The following is an 18,200-nucleotide window of genomic DNA, read 5'->3' as shown; positions in this document are numbered from 1 at the left end:
TAATAAGTTTAAACCCAGGACAGAATTTTCATATGCTTGTATAAATGTGTTGTGTTAACACTGTATTTTACAGCCTTTTTACAAATTATACAGCTTGCCATTGTTTCATTTTTGGACTGAAAATATAGCCACACACTCCTCTTCCTCTCTGCCATTCTTCTGCTCTGTCTCTGTCCTGCTTGTGTGTGTGTGTGTGTGTGTGTGTGTGTGTGTGTGTGTGTGTGTGTGTGTGTGTGTGTGTGTGTGTGTGTGCTGCTGGCTGCCGCCGGGCCTGGCTGCTTGCTTGCTTGTTTGCCTGGCGCCGCTGATTCACGTGACGGTACAACATCAAATCACAAGAGGGTGGAGGAGGAGCAAAGTGTGTCCGCTCTGCGCTGTGACAGGAGCGGCACTTGAAAGCAGCAGCACTTAAACAGAAACTAAAGTATCCATCTCAGTACACTGGTACTGATCAATACCAACGTTGGTATCGATATTATAGATATTTGGATCGATCCGCCCACCAGTATTGCTTGACGCATGTCTGACATAGCCAGACATTACTCCACATCACAGCGGAGTAGCTAACGTTAGATGCTGGCTATATTGACAGTCATAAAAGCCCATGCTCACACGAAGCTCTGTACCCAACTGACAGACACACTTTCTCAGCTTAGAATTATGGCAGGAACTGCTAAAAAACCCACAACAGGGCTTGACTTTTTGAGGCACTTGTCCTTTGGACAATTACATTTACGTTTCACTTGTCCATGCACAAAAGTCGCTTGTCCAGGTAAAGATTTATCATTTTATAATTCATTTTTTGTGTTTTGCTAATATAGAATTCAAACAAACCATTGAAAGCATCCAAACACTATCAACATTAATAAAACAACAACAAACGTGTCTCAACAATAGATTTCCCCTTCAACAAGAAAAAAGGATCTCCAGACTCCATAATACAAAGTAATACGTTGCACGCCAGTGTGCAGTGTATGACTATGAGAGGCCGTATAGGAAATAATTCATACTTCTGTCTTACACACACTATCATAATCTTGCATATACACCACTATACTCATACACACACACTATTAAAATCCTTTTACATGTATGTATGAGAGGGTATAGTCGTGTATATGAGAGTATAGTAGTGTGTGTGTGAGAGTATAGCATTGTATGTGAGAGTATAGTAGTATATGTGAGAGTATAGTAGTATATGTGAGAGAGTATAGTAGTGCATGTGAGAGAGAGTATAGTAGTGTATGTGTGAGAGTATAGCATTGTATGTGAGAGAGTATAGTAGTATATGTGAGAGAGTATAGTAGTGTATGTGAGAGTATAGTAGTGTATGTGAGAGAGCATATAGTTGGGTATGTGAAAGTGAAAGTAAAATACGTTTCGGTCTTAGACCTTCATCAGGTAAAATTACAACAATAACTGACGGACAAACGAGCAGTGGAGTGAGTAGTAACGCTATGAGGCAGAGAGCCAGTCGCTAAAGAGTCAAATTTACTTAAAGCTTCATCCACACAAAGCACGTTGCTATCGCTGTTGTGGAGATAATAGGTAGACGCTCAGTCTAGTTGCTAGTTCTGGGTTTATCACCAGGTTCACTCAGGTGTGTCGGCCAGAACACCACTTGAGGCCAAATATTCCAGAGGATAAATGAAGAGCTGAGAGATAGTTCTTATTATGTTTATTCCTTTCTCTTTCTTGTGTGAGTGTGATGGTGAGTGTGGTTTCTATAAAGAGAGAAACAAAATACAAATGAATAAATCAAACATGTATACTCATTCCTCCTTAAACAGTAATATACATTACCAAACGTAATATAAACAATAGTCAGAATATGGCTATATATCATTTAAACTCCAATAATGCAAGCCGAGAAAAAGGATTCAAACACTTTTTATATGGGATTCTCAGACATTTTCTCCCATCCGTTACCGCTAACGTAGACAGTACTTCCTGTTATCGATGATATGCTTTAAAGCCTCCAACTAACTAAACGTCTGGATGCTTTTATTGTGAAAACCCCGGACCGGATGCTATGTTCCGTTTGAACTAGCAAAGCCTCGCTAGCGGTACAGAAAACAATATTTAAAAATTTTAAATTTTAAAACTTATTTTACTCAACCACAACGTACTTAACAATCCTAACAACAAGTAGTAAAAGTATAAACAGGAGTGACAACTAGAGATGCACCGATTACAATTTTTAGGCCGATTCCGATTTCCGATTTTTCATTGAGTTTGACCAGCCGATACCAATTTTAGCGGACTCCGATTTCATTTTTTTCTAACCACTTTACAGCACACACAAGGTTTTTAATGTTGGTTTTGAGCGCTATGCATCCCCACTAACCTGGAAAGCGTTTTAAACTGTAACATTAATACAGCGTGTCGGAGGAATACTGCGTCTCTTTTTTTTTTTCTTTTTTTTTAACAGCGGCCAGCTGAGGCAGAGGGACCGTAGCGTTCGCTAACGTTAGCTTCTTGTCTCATCTGGGGTCTGATAAACATTAAATTCATCAAAGTCAGTGTGCCCAACGCTATTTTCCGATAAACTGTAGCTGTCATATTTCACAGGACCCGCGTGAGTGCGGTTTTCATGTTCCAGTTTTTCAGCCTCAGATGGGAGAGAGTGAGAGCGGCTGACTGTTTGCCTGAGATCAGTAGAGCAGACAGCTCTGCAGAGCCGTGTATAATTACGACTTCATGACATTTCATAAACAGCTGATTGAGCGGCAGTGCGCCGCTGCTACATGCATATAGCGGAAACCCTGCATGTGCACGTGTGGTGCTGATGTTGCGCGATGTAAATCATGCGCCTCCCGAGTGAATTTGACCGGCATAAAATCGGCATATGTCAGACTGAATCGGCCAATTCCGGTCACCAGCCGGTCAATCGGTGCATTTCTAGTGACAACTGTATTCGGCTCGTTTTCTGTGAACAATGTGGTGACGGGGTAACGTTAAGGCGGAGTTAGCAAGCTAACGTTAGCCAACTAACACCGGCTGGCTTGCTGGTTCCACCGTGCTTTCATGCTGCATCGCTTACAGAGAATGAGCTGAACAGCGGGCTGGATCTAACGTTAGCGGTCCGCTGACCCGCTGCCGCTGGGTCTAACATTAGTTAATGTATTCGTTTCAAATCGGTAAAATAAAATTGGTAACATAGACGTAATGAGTGGCACATGGTGAAGTAACATTGTCCAGTGGGGCAAGTAAATTTCTCTTTCACTTGCCCTACAAAAAAATACACTTGTCCCAGATAAGCGGACAAGCCTTAATGTCGAGCCCTGCACAACCTCGCCGTCCTCTCCACCCGCCGGACAGACACACTTTGTCTTAGAATTACAGTAGGAACCGCTACAAATAACACTAACTTGCTGTCCTTATCCACCCAACTAAAATACAACACACTTTATTGGCTAGGAATTACAGCAATACAGTCCTCTCTTCCTGATTTTCAGCCTCCCTCTCTTGGCTTAAAATAACTCACCATTGTCAGCTACAGCTGCTGAACAGGCTACATGTTGTAAACAGCTGTGGCCCGCTTGCCTAATCCTCCGATCACGTTAGCTAACGTTAGCAGTTATGGCGTGTTAGCATGCCGGCATTAGTCACTTTACTTGCGAGTAACCAACTTGAGTACTATATAATTCAATGTGAGTACACAAATGTTGAAATGACATAAAATGCCCGTCCCTTGTAGCCGTGATAAATTAGCCTGAAGCTAATGCTTACCTGTTCAGGGGGAAATTAGCCAACTCTGCGTCCTTTTGGGCTCTAAACTGTCTCAATCTTTCAAATACATCTCCAATATTTATTGTTACGTCTCTCATCACGGAACTTTTAGAAACATGCCAAGGTTTTTTTAGGTCGGGTAGAATCTATCTCTGTTGATCACGTTCATTTGTTTGCTGCTTCCATGGCTGTCCTATAGCTGTAGTGCGCTGGGTTTATGTTTTTTACAGGTATTTCTGACAACCCGGCCTGGCTGTCAAAATAGGCAGTTGATACCAATGCACAGGCCAAACCACAAACAGAAATACCGTAACGGAATAGCATTTTCAAAAGGAGAAAATACTGGCATTAGCATTGTTGTCAGAAAAGATAGTATTTCAACTTAGCATGTTTCCTTATATCTGATGACGCATTGGGGTCATTTTTGGATTTAATACAGTAAATATATTACATTTTGCACCTTTAAACTGAATTGAATCTTTAACAATCTGTTTATTATCACACCCCTCACGCACAAAAGGCTTTCCCTCAACACCCAACCCCCTCCCCCCACCTGTGCTAACAATCCGTGAGAAGGATATGTGCCGGCTCTTTCAGAAGCAGAGGATCAAGAAGGCTCCAGGACCTGATGGTGTGTCCCCCTCTTGTCTGCGTGTCTGTGCTGAACAGCTGGCGCCAATCTTCATACAGATCTTTAACCGGTCCCTGGAGCTGTGTGAAGTGCCCTCCTGCTTCAAATGCTCCACCGTCATCCCAGTCCCCAAAAAACCCTCCATCATAGGATTAAATGACGACAGGCCTGTTGCCCTGACGTCTGTGGTCAAAGACTGGTGTTGAGCCACCTGAAGCCACCACACACAAAACAGATTGCCTTTGATACACTAGCTTATTATAGAAATACTACAAGAGGCAACAGGGAAGATTATTAAGGTCAAACTGAGTGCACCAGAAACATTGAGAAATGTCATCAGAATACTGAAGAAATATTATAGAAATACTGTAGATATGTATTACCTTGCTCTGTTTGTTGTGCAGCTGTAATGCTAAATTGCACCCTTCTTGGATCAATAAAGTTTGATCCGAACTTGGAATTAATACATTTTATCTTACCTGGGAATCATGTTTTGTGTTCATCAATATTTTTGTAGGAAAGGTGTAGGAAGTTAAATTGCAATAAAATCAAAACAGACCAGCTAGAGGGAACAGAAAAATGCAGAAATGTACAAAAAATAATGCCACTAGATATCCAATATCATAAGAATATTAAAGGAATACTAGAAGAAATGATAAAACAGTAGAATACAGTAAAGTGAATATGTACAAAGCAAACAAAATATATGTTCCACTGACACATTATTTAAATATTATAGAAATACTACAGAAACAGCTGACGGACCAACTAATATGAAGTATATAATACAACACTTTAATCATTGTCAGCACTGCGCAGTGGAGTACAACAGACACAAAAAAATACATACTACAACTGCTCTGTTTCTTGTGCTGCTGTAAGGCTAAATTACCTCCTGAGGATCAATAGTTTGGTCTTATCTTAAGGGCGAAGGAAAAGTGTAGGAGATAAAATAGTGATGGCATGCGATAAAATCAGTACAACAAACTGCAAGTATCTCAGGAAAATGAGAATGTTATAATGAAGCCCCACTAACACAGAATGTTTAAGGAACGTTGGGGAACGTCAGTTTCTGGTTCCCTAAAGGTTAGTTCGAACCAAACCAAAAACTAACGTTTAAGGAAGGAACCATTGTTAATTCAGATAAGCATGTAAACGATCTGGAACAATATAAACATAATATTTAACGTTAGTGAATATTTTAGACAATGAAACGGCGAGTTCATGAGTTCGCTATGTTTATGTAAGAGACACGAGAGAGAAGCTCATGAACTTGCATGTTGCTACCGGTTGCCACGATACCCAAACAAATTGTTGGAGCAAAGTTTCATGTTGTGTCGAGCCTTCTTAGTGTTTTAAAAATAGTGATTTTGATGCTATCATAGTAGTGCCCCTAGCTCTCCCATTCAAAAGGCCATAAAACACGAAAACAAGAATATGGTAAATCTTAAAAGTGGCGCTTTGTCCTAATTATGCTTTTAAACGAGAGTTACGCTTTAAATGGACTGCATATATATTGTGCTTTGTTTGAGTCTTTGTTTGCTGCTGTGCATGGCGTGTATGCGTTGCTGCATTGTATGTTTTGTGTCATCGCGTTAACCTGCTTGCGTTCTTGTTACAAATAAGATTTACCGGTTCTTTTGGGAATTTATTTATTAGCATTTTTATGAATGAAGGTTTTATTTCAACAGGAACTCATAGGTTGCATTAAATTTGTATACAATGAGTACAAGGACAGAGCAGCAGGCCTACACAAAGCGATGGCATGACTAGAGCTGGCACGACTGGAACAGACTGAGCAAGAAGTGGCGCGTCTTCGCCAACATCAAGAACCACAGCTCGACTGCCAGAGGAGTGTGAAGAGGAGCCAGAGCTCATGGCAATGCCAGCAAGTTCTGTTAGCAGCTCTGAGGACAGCAGCAGTGTTGCTTCTTCAGACCTGGAAATGTGGGAAACGCCCATGGACAAACCTATGGATGAGACCAGTGATTCCTGCAGCGAGGAACACAACCCACAAGGTTCACTCAGGAACTTCTTACAACACTGGGCCTTAAAACACCAGATTCAACACTCTGCTCTTGATGATCTTCTTGTGGGACTGAAAGCCAGTGGACATCCAGAGTTGCCATTAACAGCCAGAACCCTTCTATCAACCCCGAGAGACAACCACAGTATCAGGAATGGAGTATGTCCACCTTGGTTTAAGGAGAACTCTTGAAGGACAACTCAACCAGTACCCAGGGGAGGCTCTGAAAAGACTTCTGCTATTCAAAAGTAGCAAGATCAGTCTGTGGATTGTCTTGTGTGCTATCCATCTGATTCCAACTCATGTTTTCCTGTAACTCTAACTTCTGTTCCTTCAAAACCTAAGGATTTGGATTTTCTCAATGATGTGGTTGCAGAAGTGCAGGATCTGCTTGAAAATGGAATTCAAGGAAAGAAGGTTTTGATGCGTTGTGTTGTATGTGATACTCCAGCCAAGGCAATGGTCAAAGCAATCAAACTGTGCACCAGATACAATGGATGTGACAAATGTACACAGAAAGGGCAATGGGTGGATGGCCGTGTAACATACCCTAAGGTTCAAAACACCCTGCGAACCAATGAGATGTTTAGAAGAGAGATGGCTGCTAAGGAAACAGAGGGGCTTACAGTTTCCCCGTTTCTGCAACTTCCCATTGATATGATCAAAATGTTTTCCATTGACTACATGCACCAAGCTTGTTTAGGTGTAATGAGGAAACTGCTGATGGAATGGGTGAGGGGAAACAGGCAGGTCAGACTGTCTGCTGGACAAGTTCAACAAGTCAGCGGAAGACTAGCTTGTTTGAGAAAATCTATTCCAAGTTACTTTACCAGGAAGCCACGGAACTTGGAAGAAGTGGACTGATGGAAGGCTACAGAACTGCGTCAGTTTGCCCTGTACACAGTATAAGCATTTCATGGCTTTCAGCGTGGCACTGAATATTTTGGTTTTACCCAATCTGGCACACAAACACGCCGACTACAGCAGAAGTCTGACGGTGTATTTTGTGTCAAAGACAGCAGAGCTGTATGGCAGGCACTTCATGGTGTATAATGTTCATGCCATGCTCCATTTAACAGATGAAGCAGAAACTTTTGGATGCCTGGATGCATGCAGTGCCTTTCGGTTTGAGAACTACTTAGGACAACTGAAACGTCTGGTCCGACCGGGAAGAAGACCACTCATTCAAGTGGCCAACAGGCTCTCGGAGATTGAACAGTGTCAGAGCCGCACCGTTCCAGCACAAAGAAGGAAAATCTAAAGACCAAACAATGCATACATCTTGGAAGGTGACAAATGCTGAGGCCATTGAGAAGAGGAAGGATATGGTTTTGTGCAATGTGTTTGAGAAGGTGGAGCCTCTGTTCACAGATTCTTGTGATTCAAGAATCACCGGGCGCTTCAGGGTAAAAAAGAGAGACTGTTTTGTGAAGCTGGTGCCAGCATGTGAACTCACAAGACAGGCTATTATGATCGAGGAGCCACAGACCAACATTTTCTTGAAAGTCCTGCATGATTTTTGGGACACATGCTAACAATTTCAACCCCATATCTGTCTATAGCCTATCCATGAACTTAATATCCATAATGATTCTATTTTTCTTATAATATATTGCTGTTAACTTAGATCTAATTGTTTCAATTCTTTTTTTCATTGTGTGTATTTGCTGTGTACACTTGCAATTAATCTGTACTCGGCTGATATTTGATATCTGTATTTGAGCCATGTGTCACTTCATCCTTTTTCAAAACTAAATAAACAATGCATTGCAAAAACACTCAGAGGACTTTGTCTGTGACTGTTCTTAATGCAATCTATGTTGCTTTATTTGCCATGCCAATAATGCCGTTGTCTTTTAACAGATGAAGAACTTCACGATTGTTGAGTTTTCAGACAGTGCTCTGGAGGTTGTGCCATCTTCATGGGTGGACAGATCTACAGAGGTATGCAGTTGTGTAGATTTCTTTTTCGTCACAATTTCTTTTACCATTCTAAATGTTCTCCTCATCACATTTTAAGAAATTATCTGAAATTAAGTACATTTTTCCAAAAGGTCTTCCACTGCTACTGGACTGCGCATAATGTGAGGGCCCAAGTCAGTGCGTGCCATTTGCCCAACAAAAGCTGGGCCAAATATCCAGTGAAGAAAATCTGGCTGTGTACAGGTGACCTATTGCTGCTATAATATATATATATATATATATATATATATATATATATATATATATATATATAAAAATAATTTTCTCTGTATGGAAATACTGCTTTGTTCTGCTACTGGCTCACAAAAACGTTGTTCTCTTAAAGTAGATTCCTACGCCAAAGCCATGGAGAAATGTCAGCGGCTGATGGACGCATCCAGCATTGAGACGGAAGACGATGCGAGCGTCCACAAAAGGCAGTGTAGATGCCCAACGAGGTTCATGGCAGATTCTGCAAGTGATGGTAAGACCTCTTAAGTACAGACTACATTATTTACACAATTCAAATATTTGTTTTGCAATCAGTACAAATTGTATGGTCTTTTTATTTCAGATGAATCCATTCCACAACCAAAAAAACATTCCAGGACGGAGTATGTGTCTGGAAGCCCTGTCCGTAAGTTAACATTTATACATACATTTAAGAAACCAGAGTCATATTTCCTACCATGGAAGTACTGACATTCAACCTGGTGCATATCATGTGACTGTTCTGACGTGTTTGTCTCTTCCTGCCTTTTTTTCAGGTCAGCAGATGTCACTGTCTCCGCCACTTGCATGTAAGTTTTTTTTTTTGTCTTTTGATTGTCTAATGTAACAGCATAGGTTTATCTTTTGCAATAGCATGTGCAAGAAACCTACCATAAATGAACTGACCGATATTCATATCTACTTTCTTTTTAGATGAGTCAACACCATACAGGAAACCAGCCGGTCGCTGGATGGGTCTATTCTGACGAAAGCTCGGCTTTCCACTTCTTGGGACCCAGTTGAAGGTACAGTGGCTTTGAATGTTCCATTTCCAATTAAATACAATTTGATGACAAGGAACTTGAGAGTAACTTAACTTTTTTGTTGTTGTAAACAGCAGAACTCATGCTATGGCGAGTGGCAACCAATGACGTGCTAAAACAGTATAGCCTGTGGGGCAGAAAGGCAAAGAAGGCCTTCCAGGACCTGACAATATGCAGGGTTATAACAGGCAGGTGTTATTTTATTGTTCACATCGGTATTATGCTTAGCTTGGCTGATAAGAGGTTTTAATTTGACTTGTAACTTTGCTTCATTTTGACTTCTACTCTAGAGGCCTCCCAGAAAAACTTCCCCGCGCTGACTGCAGCAGACGTGGAGGACTTGATTGGGCAAGTGCTGAAGTTTGCCCCACACAGACGAGACGGTAAAATGAAATTGACCCTTCGCTAAGCCACGCCCGAAAACCACCACAGGCCAATCGTGGCTTAGCAACCGTAACTAGGCGCGGGAGGTCTGTCAAGCTTTCGAGCGAGGGAAACACCGTACGCCGAAGCGTTGTGCAAATCCGATACCCGGTATCCTAAAAGTTTGGACGGGGTGGTGGAATTTTTCCCTTCCCGAAACCTAAAACCCAAGGGGAGAAAGGCCGGGCGTGGATCAAGCAGTGTGGGAGGCCCATTCACTACTAGCTAAATGTTGACAGTATTAACAAAAACACATACGTTTGCTCCAAGGCAAGAACACGCTAATGTTAGCTAGCTAGCTTGCTAACTCAGCACAGCATTGCTTGGAAATAATGACGGTTCTTTGTTCATAATGCATATATTTGAACGTAAAATAAAGACAATTCCGGCGCAAAACGAACCTAGGGGTTAAATAACAGATGTGTACCCACTCTGTTGCTCTCTGGGAAATGTTTTCAAGCTAGCGTGGACCGCTGATTAGCTTACAACGCTAGTATTCGGGGCACAGGGAAAGTAAAAACAAATCGCTATTCAAACCACTAAAAAGGCTCAAAATATCACCACACTTCAACGGTAGCATAATGAGGGTCCCTAAATGTTAACCGAAGCATTGAGAACTTTGTACGTGTACAGACAGTTTATTAAAAAGATAGATTATAAAGACAGTCGCGTTCTTGTATACAGGCGGCCGCCGTCTTGGGAGCTACTGTCTTTCTGCCCCGAATACTAGCGTTGTAAGCTAATCAGCGGTCCGCGCTAGCTTGTTTCAAGTTCCAAACACATTTGATTAGCATGAAAACATGTCCCAGAGAGCGATCGAGTGGGTACACATCTGTTATTAACCCATCCTTAAGATGATTAAAGGCAAGACGGAGGCTCACTGACATACTTTAAAATATATTTCAGTATTTGTTAATCTCTAAAAATATAAGCAGGAGAATGCTATCATTGCAAAGTATTCAAGCTAATATCTTGTGTTTATTCCACAAGATTTATGGATAAGCTGTTTGATTTATAATTATTATATTATTTTCAAATGTCACTTACCCTGCTGTGCATGAACATACAGTCATGTGAACAAATTAGGACACCCATGATAAAGTTGACTAAAAAGAGGAATAAAAACATCATCTTTAGGAAATTGATCTTAATGCCTTAATTAAAAAAAATGAGGAAAAATCCAATCTTTAAGGACACCAATTTTCTTTGTGAATAAATAATGTATTGTAAATAAATAAATGTTCTTCCTTAAAATACAGGGGGCATAAGTAAGTACACCCCTATGTTAAATTCCCATAGAGGCAGGCAGATTTTTATTTTTAAAGGCCAGTTATTTCATGGATCCAGGATACTATGCATCCTGATAAAGTTCCCTTGGCCTTTGGAATTAAAATAGCCCCACATCATCACATACCCTTCACCATACCTAGAGATTGGCATGGTTTTATTTCAGTTAGCCTAATAGCTGGTTTGATTTGCATTGAGAGATGATTTTATGGAAAGTACCCCATGCCAATCTGCGCAACTGTAGTATCCATTTTCCGCTAGAAATTCAATTGTTATAAACTTTAGAGACAAAACTTTCCTAATATGCCAGTTTCTGCAGTCATGGAAGATGAACGTCCACCATGATTTCGGTGCACGCGAGCAACGTGTTTTTGTTGTTATGTCACAGGGTGTGAATAGCTCAGCTGTGTGCTGTGTGCCGAGGCTATTCGTACCGGGGGTGCAAATAGACACTCCGTTTTTTTAATTAAGGCATTAAGATCAATTTCCAAAAGATGATTTTTTTATTCCTCTTTTTAGTCAACTTTAGCATGGGTGTCCTAATTTTTTCACATGACTGTAGCTGTTCCTCAATTTGTGTGTTTCCCATTTGAATGGTCAGCGTATGAGGCGGCTCACATTACTGCATGACCTATAGGCTTTAGCTTCAATTTTGATGAAATTATTCTCTCATCGGTTGCATATTATGTCGTGGATATATCCCTTGAATGCAGACTGCAGTCGCTTTTGTCTTGCTCTCTCAGATATTTCACCTGTTCGCCAAAAATTACTAATTATCTCCTTGGGAATGTCTGACACTGGTGCATACATACTGTAATGGACATGCCAGGCAAGAAAGCTTGACAGGCATAGCAACAGTAACTAAGGAGGGTGGGGCTTAGCGAAGGGTCAATTCTTCTATGTGATGTTCATAATAATCAAAGAAATGGGAAAACTATCAATATTTGTGATCAGAAAAAAACAGGGTTGTTAGTAAGGCAATTTGTCTTGCTTATGTCATCGTGTTCATTCTTAGTATGACATATCAAACTTATGCATCTTGCACATTACATTTGCACTATTACACTATTACTTTGCACTCTACATCCCACTCCATTTGTACTTATATTGATATTATGACTTTTTTGTATAGTTGTATACTAAAACTGTTTAAAACTGATTCTGATTCATATATATTTTTTTTTTGGGGCCTTTTATATTGTTTGTATTTTGTTAATTTTATATTGTATATTAAAGTTTTTTAAATCCCATTCAAGTTTGCCTGCTCATTCTTTCATTCCTGCTAATATATAATAATTCATTCCTGCTCATGCACAGACAGTGTAAATTAACAATAAAATTGGTACCATGGTTGTTAAAGTTTTAAAGGTTAGGGGAATGGAATGAAGGTTAAGAAAACTTTCCATGGGAACCAAAACCTAACCAAAACCATAACCTTCAGCGACCGTTCCCGGAACCAAACTGGGAACCATAAATTGTTAGCTGGGAGGAGTCCTTGATAATAACAATACAGTAGAGTACAGTAAAGTCTAAATAGACCCAGCTGTGTGAACCACATATACACTATAGAAATATTACAGGTACTTATATGTACACTGTACTAATATTACAGAAATACTATGGGAGATTATGTTGTGATATATTAAGATCAAAACAGGCCAACTACGATCCACAGACACACTGTTGAAATACTACACAGGAGTACTATAGAAAAAAACTGGCTCACCAAGTGTATTATCATCTCATATAACAATACTGTACAGTATTGTTATATGAGATGATAATACAGTCTAGTACATAAAGTTAACACTACAGGCATACTGTAGGTATTTCTAGAATGGTTAAAGTATTGAAGATTTAATAACAATAAAATCAAGACATATTTAGAAGGTATAATAAAGACCTACGATAAAAAATAACTAAAAATAACTAGGAATTGTATGAGATAAATACTATAAAAAGATAGGCCTAAATGTGGTATTTAGTCAGGTTCTGCGAAGCACAGATAAACCAAAGAAATATCAGAAGTACTTGATGTTCTATAAGAACACTGTAGGAATATTGTATTGATGTGTTGATGATAGATTACAGTGAAGTAAATTACATCTTAAAAGGCCAGCTATGCTCCACAGACACATTTAAAAATAGTACGAATAAAAACTTAACTGACAGACCAACTAATATTACATGAGTAGAGTATAATGAAGGTACTGTAAAAAAGGCTACAACAAACTGTATAACGGTAAACTGTAAAATACGCTGTAATAAAGTTGGCCTAGAATAAGATAACTACAGGCTACGCAGCTAACGGAAATTACAGCAACCAGAAACACAGTAGAGTAGTAACAGAGTGGTACAATGGTGGTGGAGACGTCTCACTTTTAAACAATATTACAGAAATACTATAGGAGATAACATTAAGGTCACGGCGGACACAACGGACACACTATAGAAGCACTATACGAATATTACAAGAATGTCATAGGAAGTTGTTAGAGAAAGTAACGTAGAGACAGAAAGTCTGAAGACAGTCTGTCCCACCCTCTGCCCCCCTCCTCGTCCCTTCCCTCTCTCTTTCTTATCTGTCTCGACCTCCTTTTATTTTACACACAAAACTACAACAAACAAGCGAAGACAAGAGTGGAACAGCCTGAGAACAACCCGCAGCAAAATGAGCTGAAAACTGCATTAAGTTAGGTGGAAACTTTCCTGAAGTGTCCAAGCGAAGTTTCAACCATGCTTACACACACACACACACACACACGGAGCTGTATCAGGGTGTACCAGACACACACACTGACCCGGTAAACAGCCGGTTAAAGGGCACAAAACTCCGTTTAGAACAAACAAGATGACTCACATGAAGAGGTAGCGGTCCGGTGGTTCTCTTCTTCTCTTTGTGAAGCTGCTGAGTTGAGGGCATATGATGCGGAGCTGAGACGCCCCGCCCACCGATGAGTAGGAGAGGGGATTTTTTCTATTTTTTTTTTTATTGGAATGTGGGTTTTCAGTTTATGTTTCACTTTAAAAGAAATGTATGCAGCTTTTACAGGTAGTCAGAAATCTCTTATTTCAAGTGTTTTGTCGTACAATAACACAACATGGTATGGCAACCGATCAGTAAAGCAGCTGGCAAGGGTCAATCAGTAAATTAATCAGAAGGCCACAGAGCCTTATTAGTTGTAATATTTAGTGTTGTTGTGCTGCGTGTGGCTGTTTTGGTGTTTTTACGAACTGCAGGATGAGATACAGACAATGTCACCTTTCGTGGACAATTACAGTTTGCTATTTTTAAATGCTCTTCTGGCTCCACTGTGGGCCCTTTATTCCTCCTCCACTGTCATCTGATATCTGAAGCTGCTTTTTTTTCAAATTTTTCTGGAAAAGCTCAGGGTGAACTCTCTTATCCTTCACTCATTCGCACTTCAGATGCCTGTTGTGTTTACATACGGCATTTCTTAATATCTGTTGTTTACGTATGTTCCAACCGGTCTGTGTGTTTCTACGGCCATATATTTAAAGTATAGCATGTGTCAATGCATGTCTCATTATTACATGTCACATACAGTACATGTACATATCACATGTATTTCAAAGTATAGACACAAAAAACAAAAACATAAAAGCTGAGTTAAATTAGATATGGATATTTATATTGATCCTTATGTTAATTAGACATATATCCTGTAAGAAGACGTATTTCGTCTTATGTCAGCCAGTGCATGTGATGCTAATCAACCAAATGCTGTACTGCATACTGTTATAGTATTTTTGCTGGCTAGCAGATAGCTAATGCTACATGAAAGTTCACAGAAAGGAAACTCATGATATTAAATAAAAAAAATAGCAAAAAGATAGTATATATAACTTACATATATTACTTATTAATTATAGTATATATATATATATATAGTAAAATACATACTTTTAATGTATTTCAACATGTTAATAGTGGTAAAACAAAAAAATAAAAAGCCATTTGCTAATTTTTACTATGTGAATAAAGGTTAAAGTAAAATGCTTTAAATAACCTTTAACAACATGTTGTCATATTTGGGGGTTTCACATGTGTAGTTGAAAACAGATGTGACAGAAGCAGGTGAGTCTCAGAGTTTATTTTCAGCTTTAACAGTAACATACCATTAATAATCTAATGTAACTACAGAGCATTACAGAGTACTAACAGAGTGATCATCACAGTAGGTGATCATCAGGTTCAGCAGGTTAGTAGCAGAGATGTTTGTTGTCACAGTAATGTTTTAAGCCACTTACATTGCAGACAAAGAGCATTCCCCTCAATAAATGTTTTGTCACATTCCAGCAGCATCACTTTAGTTTAAGGCAATAAACAGCAAAGTTACTTTAAAGCTACAGTTGGTATTTTTCATAAATAGTAACTTTTTTTGTAATACTTGCTCAAACTGTCACTAAACCCTGACAGTAGCCTACCATGGATAAGATCATCTGTTGAACAAAGTCTGTGGGTGGTGCTTTGTTTTGGCTCGACTGTTTTCAGCATGGTGGGCGGGTCATAAACGTTCCCATTTTACAGCCAAACATCACACTAAAATATGTTTCTGAATACATTTGAGGCGAGAAATTGGCAATGCTGAAACAGAATCTTGATTTATATGTGATCAAAGCTGCCTAGTGCCTCGAATTGCTTGTTTTCGTTCGGGCGTGGTGGAAACTTGCAAATGCCATTAGGAGCATATAGAGGAAGGCAGAGGAACAGGGTTTTTTTCCACAGAGAATCTGCCTCATGTCAGAATATAGTGACAGTTTCAGAAAATGACAGAAACATTTCTATAAAAGCTACCTACTGAACCTTTAACATTGTTTTCAAGCATGCATCTGAGAATTAACAGTCGGCTCCCCCACAGTGTTTATCTATGCACAATAGAAAACATAAAACTTAAATTAAACCCCTGAAGATAAACAATAAGTAACATGGATATTATGAAATGCAGAATGGAAGGTATATGTCATATTTAGTAAATAAACTAATATGGCCATTTACCTATTAACAGTTAAACCTATTGGTGGCTTTGTCCTGTTTGGGGGCAGCAGAGTGTGTCAAACAACTGAGTCAAACACAGAGCGCCCTCTACAGGAGCTCAGCTGTACCGCAGGCACAGGGCAGTTTAGAGGCTTAGGGTTGTATATTTTTGTCCTGAAGTGAAAAGTTGGCGTCAGCTGAAACTGGAGAGAGCTAAAGTCCGCCGTAAATACAACACCAGTTATGTTCTAAACTAATTAGCAAAAACTAAAAACAAGATTTCCAAAATAAAACATGACCAATGTGTTTCTTTCATCAACGACCTTTAGGTTTATATATTCAAGAGGACAAGGGCAGTAAATCTGATACCGTTGGACATTTCACTGCTGCATTTGTGTTTTAATTAAATTGTTTGTGTCATCTGATCCACATGGACAATGAGGGGCTTTTAATCAGTCACTATGGCGATGGTGTGGTTATGTACAAGCCCGTTCAGTTCATTGTTTTGGGTATTTCTGGTGGATAAAAACCCCAGACAGAAAAAAACGTGGAAGATGGATCATCCAATCTGCTTATTTCATGCGTAGAGCTGCACACTTCATTGTTGAGATTTGAAGAGTGTGTGTGTTGGGTCGCCTGCAAACTGTCAAACCCAACCTTCTCTGTGTGGGTCTACAGAGGCGTTTACAGGCATCTTCACACAACTACAGTTCCAGCGTTAAAGCTATTGCACACGTCTGAACTGAAATCCTGATGTAACACTGCCAACTGTATGAGCATACATTTTCCACAGAAACAAAGACAAGCTCATGTAGTAGCTTTAGTCTAGTTTTATATGTTTCTGAAAGCTGCTGTTCAGTTTTATGTGGAAACCATCGGCGTCAGGAGAGTCTAAGCCTAACAGATGATCAATGCAGCTGACTGAAAATAATCAGAATTAGCCCTTTAACTATAAGAAGCCCTGTGAACTCCACAGATTAACATGATTAATACGGCTGTAATCTTCTTTTACATTCTACTGAATACTACTGTTCTAATATTAAAGCTGATTATACTGCTGCCATTAGGTGGAAAGCATGCGTCTCCAAAACTTTTCAAGATCTAAGAACATCTTGTTTAAGCATCAAATAACTGTTAAAGACTTTTGAGGAGGATAAACATTAAAAAAAAAAATCTAAAATGATCTTAGCTCATTGATAGGAGTATAAATAATTATTAATATTGGCGATACATTAGTTTCTAGTTGCTGCAGGAATATGTCAACTGTTGAAGCAATAAAGTCCCCTACCCAGAATGCCTTTAAGCGCTGCAGCTTTGCAGACTGTTTAAGAGAGATTTAAAGCGACAGAGAACCAGCCAAAAAGGCTATAATAGACTTAATGCAGGAGAGGGTAACAGGAAACACTTGAGCTTAGCAAAGCTTAAGATTTAAAATAATGTGATGTTGACGTTATGAGGTAATTCCTTCTTTAAAAAAACAGAGGAATGAAACATTTAGGAATATTGTTTCAACACTTGAATCTGACAAACAGGTAGATTATTTAACACTGCTTGTTTTTGACAGAACACACAGAAATCAAGGATATCATGGTAATAATTACATTCTACCTGTACAGATAAAAGGCGAGATGTTTACTAAGCCATAAAACAAAGACTAAATGACTCAGTCTCACTAGAATTAAAGGTAAAAAAAAAATATATAAAATATTTTTCTTGTCCAATTCAACTTAGCAAACCGTTTTGACAATGTTGACCCTTGATGGAATGGAGAGCTGAAAAGTCCAAAATGGAGGACGCTATCATAGATGGTTAGCTGTGCGTCACCATCCAATTTTATTTAACCTCATTAAGTCGAAGTTTGACGTTGACTGAGCTAACTTCAGTAGCTCTTTACTGAATGAAATGATGTACAATCCTCAGGATAAATTGCCGGAGGGGACTAAGTGTCCAAGTATAGCGAAAATAGAAACGAGGTATTTGTGACTGACTGGTGCTAGCGTGTTGGTGGTTAGCTCGCCAGCTACAGTAGTTCACCAACTAGCCCTGTGAGCACGTCAGTGAAGACCATGAATGCATTATAAGAAATATTCTTCCTAGACATCCATG

The 18,200-nt window shown here is 39.4% G+C and overlaps 1 protein-coding gene and 1 long non-coding RNA gene across 3 annotated transcripts in view; one reads left to right on the top strand and one right to left on the bottom strand.

The window, feature by feature from the left end:
* The window catches only part of st3gal8 (ST3 beta-galactoside alpha-2,3-sialyltransferase 8), a 39,962-nt gene extending 25,929 nt beyond the window's left edge, over positions 1–14,033 (bottom strand). The window contains exon 1 of one of the 2 annotated variants that reach the window (XM_031296827.2): positions 13,956–14,033. The gene's annotated coding sequence lies outside the window, so the exon portion shown is untranslated. Of the gene's footprint in view, positions 1–13,896; positions 13,918–13,955 lie in introns of those variants that run through there. The other variant, XM_035992805.1, reaches the window with a different exon arrangement.
* LOC118493300 lies at positions 8,482–9,390 on the top strand. Its single transcript, XR_004895290.1, has 3 exons — positions 8,482–8,555; positions 8,701–8,835; positions 8,926–9,390. It is a non-coding gene; the product is annotated as an uncharacterized LOC118493300 (long non-coding RNA).
* Positions 14,034–18,200: the final 4,167 nt, after the last annotated feature.

The sequence above is a fragment of the Sander lucioperca genome, chromosome 16 (genome assembly GCF_008315115.2).
Source record: "Sander lucioperca isolate FBNREF2018 chromosome 16, SLUC_FBN_1.2, whole genome shotgun sequence".
Classification (NCBI taxonomy): Eukaryota; Metazoa; Chordata; class Actinopteri; order Perciformes; family Percidae; genus Sander; species Sander lucioperca.
This window is presented reverse-complemented; position numbering and strand designations above follow the sequence as displayed.